Source organism: Pinus tabuliformis, chromosome 9, assembly GCF_031772625.1.
Source record: "Pinus tabuliformis cultivar Carrire ecotype Pingquan chromosome 9, CPIR1, whole genome shotgun sequence".
NCBI lineage: Eukaryota > Viridiplantae > Streptophyta > Pinopsida > Pinales > Pinaceae > Pinus > Pinus tabuliformis.
Genome location: NC_142307.1, coordinates 1,711,396,511 through 1,711,406,183, shown reverse-complemented (window position 1 = coordinate 1,711,406,183; position 9,673 = coordinate 1,711,396,511).

Here is a 9,673-nt window from a genome sequence, read left to right as displayed (position 1 = left end):
TAAACCACCTTCTCAATTAAAATTATTGGGATGGTTTTCAACTTCGAGGGCTTCTCTGATGATACACGAGTTGTAAAAATGAGCAGGGGAAAGGATTTTAAATTGATCAAAAGATGTTTTGAATTAAAAGAATGTTCTGCAATGGAAGACTTTGATAACCAGATGTGGTTGGTATCTACTATGTGCTGCTTTAGGCGAGATTTGAAGGGACAATCAGTTTGCCAAATATAAAACTTCCCACATGAGCAGGGTATTTGGTAAACACTTGAGCTTAACATGGGGTCAGAATTATCTTTGGCTGACTGGAACATCTGCTTCAAAGTTTTGTGAGGTTTAAAAATGGTTTTAATGTTCCTTTTTGATAAGGTTTTGGAGATGAGGTCAATACTTCCTTTAATATATTGGAGAGAGACATGGGCCATGGTTTAGGGAGAAGGAGAGGAGGTGGATTTGGGCTTAGAGATGACATGAAATGATTTACATATTTGAGATGATGAATAGCCATTGGTTCAAATAGTTTGGAAAAGGTGGGCTTCTTTTGAGGGAAGGAATTGAGGATGAGAGTTTTTTTTTTGTGGGCCCATCTTGATTTTAATCAAAACTTAATTATCATAATAATTTTTAGTAATATTTATGTAATTATTTAATGAAGAGTTACTTTGAAGATGGTAAAATTAATTATAATTCTCTTTAAAGCCATCACTATTTTCAATATACTCATATTATAATTTGCATTAGTATTTTAATTTCGTTTTTGTTTTGCTAGGTATTGTGAGTCCTGAGATGACTGACACATCTAACTTGTAGCTTGAGTAGCGACGAGTTAGGGGCATCTAAGCTGTCAAAATCATCTGGGGATCGTACCTGGCCTAGACCACACCAATCCTTAGCATGCATAGATTTTTGTCGAAGGAGTTTCGAACTGGTGACCTTTTCATCACGGAATGGCTTAACAGAACATCGTGTCACCTTCTACTCTACACCCTTTTGGATCATTAACATTTTACTTTAATCTCATATATAAAATCAAATATTATCTTTCTTTACAATGTAACAATAAAAATAATTGTCAATAAAGTAATAAGTTTAACCTCAAAACCCTAGTGCGGCAAAATGGTAGGCGTCATGGACACAAGAGATGCAAATTTGAACATTCTAGGCAAAGAAATTGTCATTTTCATTTCATTCAACCTGGTATCTATTTGAGGAAATTTTCAGGGACTCTCTTCGGCCTCTTCTTTATGTGATTCCAGAAATTTTCAGAGATTTCAAGTGGAAGATGCATGGATTTGTCAGAAAGTATAGTATTAATAATAAAATTATTTTTCCATGAGCGGTTTCTAATACCTTCAGTGAACTAACTTGTTCAAACCGGTCGTGATTTAGGGACGAATGGAGGTCATTCGACTTTCTAGGGTTTTTTATGTAGGAAAATCCTACTGGCTTGCATCACACACAAATTTGGATTACACATTTGAGATATGCAACAAATCCTCACTATATGGCGTAGATCTACCAAACACACTTCTCTTTTCTTACTGATCTGGGTCAGAAGGAAACAATAAGTCTCTTCTTTTTTTTCTCAAGGGTTTGGGCTTAGTGGAAAATATAAAGCATTATAGAGAACCGGTTGGGTTATCCTGCAAACATTTAATGTCTTCTTTATGAAGGGAACCAACTACATGATCTATCTTAACTATAGGATTACTATATTTCAAAAAACTCCACCATAGTCTTGAACTTGAGGTTGTGAGGGGGTGCTTTGGGAAGTAGGAACCCTAGATGTTTTGTCTCCTATAAGGACACAACATAAGGGAAGGGTTCTAAGCCATTAGGTTTGCCACATTTCAACCCTGGCCCTTACATTCTTGAATAACAATAGCAAGTCTTGTGCATGCAGGTAACCCTGATAGAGGTAAACCAATTTTTTTCCATTCTTCAATCAAGGGAAGTGATCTGTAGATTTAATAGTTTTTAGCCCAGAACCAATGCCTTGCTCAATGGGTTTTTACAACTTGGACAAAAAATTGCAACATGTATCTTTTCTCAAAAGGTTTCTTTATCATTTAGTTTAACACACAGGAAGATGTGGAGAGAGCATTGAAAGAAGGGCCTTAGTTTTGGATAAATGCAAGACCATTCATTACCCCTTCGTTTCTAGATTTTGATGCCACAACAATGGTGGTCTCAACAATGCTAGTATGGGTTAGGCTACCAAATCTTCCACTTCCCTTTTGACATCATAAGGTTCTGGAAGAAATTGGGAACGCATTGGGGGAATATAAAAAGATGGACCTTGATAGAATGGAGAAAGGGTTATTTACCTTAGCTAGAATTTGTGTAGAAATTGACTTAAGTAAAGGTCCACCTGACCACATCCAATTAAAACATACAAAATTCCAGTGGAGAGAACTTTTGGATTGTGAAAATACGACATTCAGATGCCAATCATGTTACCAGACATGAAAATTGTAGAATACATGTCATCAAGCTTAAAATAAAAAGGGGCAACCATCCAAAACAAAAGGATGGAAACATTTTGATTGTGTTCTCACAAAGGAAGAAGAGGAAGAAATCAAAGAGAACCCTCTAAACCAAGAAGAAGGAGATGCTTAGGTATATAATGGAAATGCAACCCATAAACAAAATAATACAAAATCAAAAGTGATCCATAAACCAGAACAATAGAAAAATGAGGCACACAAAGAGGAGGGGACAGTGGGCTCAAAGAGAGCTCATGCTTCAAAAAGTTTAGATTTAGATAGAGAACTCCCATTAAAGATATCCGAAAGCGATTTGAGAATGGTTCTGTTTACCCCAACTCAAGGAAATGGAAAAAGGTAAAAAAAAAAGGGCAAGAAAGAGAAGTTAAGTGGTTAAAATCATACTTAACTTCACTTGATTATGTTATTTTTTTGGGTTATTTCTTATTATCATCAACCAAGACACTGCTCTTACTGAATGCAGTTGAACAAAATTGTGAGTTTTTTCCTTTTAGAAAAAATAATAAAATTATTTTTCATATCAAAACTTATATATATATATATATATAGAATTAGACTATTTTTTGTTTTAAATTTAAATTATATTTAATTACATTTATTAACTTCATTTCAAATATATTGAAATTTTGAAATATCAAAATTTCAAAATGCTTTAAAATTTTTAGAAAAAACATATGTATCATCTTACTTGTTGAGGATGGAGATGGATATAAAGAGCAGCACAACCACATTTATAAATTTACATAAAATACATTTACATGAACATTCATATATAATAATGTGCATTTATATATATGAAATGTACATTATTGTGCATAATGGCATATGAATTAATTTAAATGTAAACTAGTACATTTATCTATTTAAGTGTACATTTCTATATATTAATGTACTTTAGTCTATATCAACATTTTTAATGTTCACTACTGTAAGGCACATTAATGTATATTAATTAATGTACATTGATGTATAGCAATGCATATTCACATACAATAATGTAAACTAACAAATGTACATTAATCTATAGTAATATACACTGCCATAATGGCCTATAAACATTAATACTAAAAACCCAATGAACTATAAACCCAAGGGAATAATATCAAAACCCTAGGGATGAGTATTAATTGCAAAGCCTATGAACAATACTATACCCTAGGAATATGAACCCAAGAGATAATAAACCCAAGGGAAAATAAACCCGTGGAATAATAAACCCAATGGATTAATAATAAAAACCCAAGGAAGTATAAACCCAAGGGCACAATATTAAATTATAGGGATGACTATTAATTGCAAACCCTATGAATAATATTACACCTTGGGAATATGACCTCTTAGATTAATAAACCCAAGGAATTGATCAACATAAGGGAATAATAATGAACCCTAGGAATATGAACCCTAACATTAATAAACTCAAGGAACTGATATTATAAATTGAAAGGAATAATAAACCCAAGGGATAAAAATTATAAACCCATGGTCTAGAAACCCAAAGATAAATATTTTAACCCCTAGAAAAAACATGGTTGACCAACATTGACCATGGTTGATTTCATTAATACTAAAAACCCAATGAACTATAAACCCAAGGGAATAATATTGAACCCTATAGATGAGTATTAATTGTAAACCCTATGAACAATATTATACCCTACGAATATGAACCCAAAGGATAATAGACTCATTGCATTAATAAACCCATGGAATAATAAACCCAATGGATTAAAACTAAAAACCCAAGGAACTATAAACCCAAGGGAACAATATTGAACCCTAGGGATGAATTTTAATTGCAAACCCTATGAATCATATTACACCCTATCAATATGAACCCTTAGATTAATAAACCCAGGGAATTGATACATACAAGGGAATAATAATAAACACTAGGAATATGAACCCCAAGGTTGATAAACCCAAGGAATTGATATTATAAACCAAAAGGAATAATAAACCTAGAGGATAGAATTATAAACCCAAGGTATAAAAAGCCTAAGATAAATATTTTAACCCTAAAAAACACATGGTTGACCAAGGTTGATCATGGTTGATTCCATATTGAGACAATCTTATCATAATGTGGCGTTCGACAATGGTTGATCATGCAAGACCACGATTGATTTTCAAATCAAGAGAATATTTTTCCAAATGCAATATTGATTTAATAATAACCAAGGTTGATTCTCATATTAAGACAACATTCGTCACAATGTGACGTTGAACCTTCATTAGCCATCATTGCATTTATAAAACATGGTTTACCATCGTAAATGCTTAAAATTGGGCAATAATAAACCTAATGGTTTAATACCAAAACCCCGAAGGATTATATTAAACCCTATGGATGAATATTAATTTCAAACCCTATGAATAATATTACACCCTTAGATAAACAAACCCAAGGAATTGATAAACACAAGGGAATAATAATAAATCCTACGAATATGAACCCTAACATTAATAAACCCAAGGAATTGATATTATAAACCCAAATGAATAATAAACCTAGGGGATAAAAATTATAAACCCAAGGTATACAAACCCTAAGATAAATATTTTAACCCCTAAAATAAACATGGTTGACCAACGTTGACCATGGTAGATTTCCATATTGAGAGAAACCTTGTCACAAAGTGGCACTAGACCATGGTTGACCATGCTAGATTGTGATTGATTATCAAATCAAGATAATCTTTTTCCAAATGCAAGAACGATTTAATATTAACCAAGGTTGATTCTCATATTAAGACAATATTTGTCACAATGCGACGTTGCACCTTGGTTGACCATCATTGAATTTATAAAACATGGTTGGCCATCATAAATATTTTAAACTGAATGGAATAAACAACCCAAGGGATTAACACCAAAAACCAAAGGTATTATAAACGTATCCGAATAATATTAAATGCAAGGAATTATAACCCTTATATTATAAACCCAAGGTTTTCATATTTTATACCGAGGGAAATAATAAACCCTAGCAAAATCATAATATACATGGATTTATTACCTATTATACAACATGGAACATTTCCATTACAAACCACTATTATGCTCAATGAATAAATAGTATAAACCCTATTTATATAAATCTTAACACAAATATCCAGAACCCCATAAGAAAAATTAATAAGCATTATAGAGCAAGGGACTTTTTTTCTATCAATGCAATGTTTATCACAATGACACCACCAACCATAGTTTCCAATCTTGGACTGTCATCCATTTCCATTTCAATACAATATTATTTAGAATGGAACATACGAACATGGTTAAGATCAAGAGACGATAGGAAAAATACACATTTGTCAAGCAAACATTGGAATGTGAGAAAAACAAAGCCATAAAAAATTCAAGATCATGCATATACAAAATATAAGATAACAACACAACAAAAAAGAATCAATTACACCAACATTGAAACCAAATAAAAGAATTGAAATGAAGCAATAAGTACTATGTATTTACATCAAAGAAATCCACGGGGAATATCCACTTCAAATAGTTCTTAAAAAAAAGCATTTAGTGATTGGCATCTTCCAAAACACAGCCAAATCGAAGACAAAAGAAACACCAATTGAAATCAATAAGGTAATTTTCATGATACATAACACTTTCAAGCCAATCCCTTCTTGTTTTACTTCCCAATTCTCTAAGATGTAAACGCAACCAGTATTAACATTTGCTTTCATTCTTTCCAACACATGGACATGTTCATCAACAAAAGCTGGATGAAACCCAAGTTTTCTATCAAACCGGCTACGAATATATGAAACAAAACTTATTACTTTAGCAATAGAATGAACAATAATGGCATAATACTAAACATCATTATCTTCCATATTTGCAACAAAAAAAAAAAGTTAGAACAAACACAAACAAAAAAACATAAGTCTAAACATGTCTTAATATGTCAAATAAAACTATGAACCGTGAATTAACTAAAACAAATAAATAGATCCTAAATTTAAATGGACAAAAAAGGAAAAAAACACAAAACAAAAGGCACAATATAACCGGTTAAATCGAAACCATGGAAAATTTTAGGGGCGAATGTTCGCCCTTTGGCGCGAAATTAAGGGGTTTTAAATTTTTAGTGGGGGAATATTTTGTATCATAGTATATTTTTGCAAATCACCTCAAATAGCCCACCTTATTTTAAGGGAGAGGATAAAAAAGGTAAATTTAGCCATTGAAATTAGAAGTTACAACCTTCCATTCACCCTAATTTTCAAGAATAGGTTTTATTTAAGTGAATCCTATGGGCCAAATACCATATTTATAAAAGAGGTATGGTAAATTAATAAAAATATAAATAAATTAGAGCTATGGTAAATAAATAAAACATTTTTTATATTTACTCCATAAGTTGTCTTATATACATGCAAGGGTGTAAACAAATAAAAATATAAATAAAGTGGAGGTATGGTAAATAAATAAAACCTCTTTTTATACTTACTCAAAAGGTATGGTAAATAAATAAAAATATAAATAAACTAGACATATGGTAAATAAATAAAACCTCTTTTTATATTTAGTCCATAACCCTCTTTCTATTTATGAAGGCTCAAAAAATGTTTTATTTAAGTGAATCCTATGGGCCAAATACCATATTTGTAAAAGAGGTATGGTAAATTAATAAAAATATAAGTAAATGAGAGGTATGGTAAACAAATAAAACATTTTTTTTTATATTACTCCATAAGTCACCTTATATTTAAGAACACTCAAAAAATGCGCTATATTTAGGTGAAGCCTATGGGTAAAATACTATGGGCCAAATACCATGGGCTAGATTATTATTAATACCATGCAAAAAAACATTATTAACCCTAATATTAGTATTAATAAAAATAAAAATGGCACATGGTATTGACCCATGGTGTTCCGTGGAATGTTCCCTATTTAAATGGGGGAATTAAACCAACGTAGATCCATCTTTACTCTGGATCTATCTTTACTCTCGAGAGGTATCAAATATTGTGATATGCAAACTAGCATAGAGTGAAAAAATATTTGATCACTCTCGGGACTTGGTGGGTCAAGAGTAAAAATGGATGTTGTAATTTAATGTATGTTAAACATTTTAACTTCGTTAAAATAAAAAATAAAATAAAAATCAATTATTAATTTTATTAATTTTTATAAATTACTAATAGTAATTTTTAAGCTCTAGGTTTATGATAACCCATGGTAATACCATGGTATTCATCTGAGCATAGACTATTTAAAGGGGAAATTCTATTATCTTAGATCCATCTTAATTCTGGGTCTACCATGTGCTTAGAGGGATAAATAGATTTCATCCCCCTACGAGTGGTAGATGTGGAGTTAAGATGGATATAGGTTGGTTTTATGATAATGAAGATATTAAATAGACTTAGGAAACTATATTGTAAAAACATCTTAAGGTGAATGGTTCACAAAATTTAGTAAAAAAATACCAATATCTCCATTAATATTGGTTTTTAACTTTTTCTGATTTAACAAAAAGAATTCAAAACAATGAAACCTTATCACTCTTTCCACATCACCCTCGCAGAAGATTTCTCACCATTTTTCAAACATTCTCAATATGATATCTTCATGAAAAAGTTTAGGTACTGATGTTGGATTAGTTGCTTGAAAAGTAAGTTGGTTTGTACAACCTTTCATTTTCTGTGCTATTCTTAGTTTGTCCTAATGATCTGTAGGGGTTGGATCCATTGCACCATATTTTCCTAAAAGGTGGAGATTGTTCACCAAAAAGCAAATTAATCTACATGTTACAACACTGTTAAAAAATGCGAACCTATGAGGGTATTGAATAAATTAATCTACATGTTACAACACTGTTAAAAAATGTGAACCTATGAGGGTATTGAATTATGCTAATAAGCAATTTAGATTGGGAGAGATGTAATTAAGTTTTATTATTTAATTGAAGATTTCCAATTAAAATAATAATAAATCTACATTTATATATTCATATATTGATTGGAAGGATTCTCACAATGGTCACTTCTTTCAATTAGATCCCCTTCAAGCCCTTGGGATACCTAATACTTTTTTATATAATATAGTTGGGGCTTGCTACTTGTTGGCATGTTGGGGTAAACAAACTTGATGTGTTTTTTTTTATCTCACAGTTGGAGTCTATGGAATAAGAAAGAAATTTGATAACTTGAAAAAAGTGGTAGCTTGACAAAAGTTGTAGAGAAAAGATTAATCTCTCCTACCTTGACAGAACTCGTTGTCAATATCAACACCTACAAGAACTTTGTTGTGGAATATTATCAAAATTAATAGAAGGATATGAAATAGTGTATTGTAAGAACCTTGACAAACACGACCACTGAAACTTGGAACATTGTTTGTAGGAAGAGAAAATTATGTTTCTTTTTCCAAACATGTATGTTAGTATATTACAATTTAATGAATATGTTTTCTTATTATCATATATGGTTTCATACTTTAACAAAACATTCGCCAAGACTTCACAATGTTTTATTATTCAGTAAATGATTTGCCAAGATCTTACAAGATTTTATAATTCAGTGAAAGATTCTTCATCACTGTACAAGATAATATAATCTGGTGAGAGATTCGCCAAAAAAATTATATATACATATTATATTATTGATAAAATCACCTCCCATTTTTCCTATGTATCATGATGATTAGCCCATTGATTATACATATAAATTTAGGGTGGTTCTTAAAATTTTCCCTGATAGAAACAACACCACATCAACGCATCCAATCATGTGATTATTTCCAGGCATTCAATATGCTAACTTTAACACTAAAAGACATTAACAAATAACTAAATGACGACAGGAAAAAATTAAAAACCACCAATATCGTTTCCAGTCGTTATGCCAAACTACTAAACTTAGTTTAAGATAAAAACCTCAAAATGATATAGACTTCAATCGTTCCTCCTCTTTTTTCCTAAGTGTAACATAAGCACTATTTTGCATCTTTGCATAACGTTGATAAGAAAAAGGCGGTGAAATCCGTAAACCATCAATGGATCTCACTCTTGATATAGTTGTAAATGTCAAACCCTACCTCTCTCTATCTCCAATATCCATAGTGGCTCGTTGCAAAGTCATCCCTTGTGACTTGTGTATAGTCAAGGCCCATGCCATTTTTAAAGGCATTTGTCTAAGGTTCCC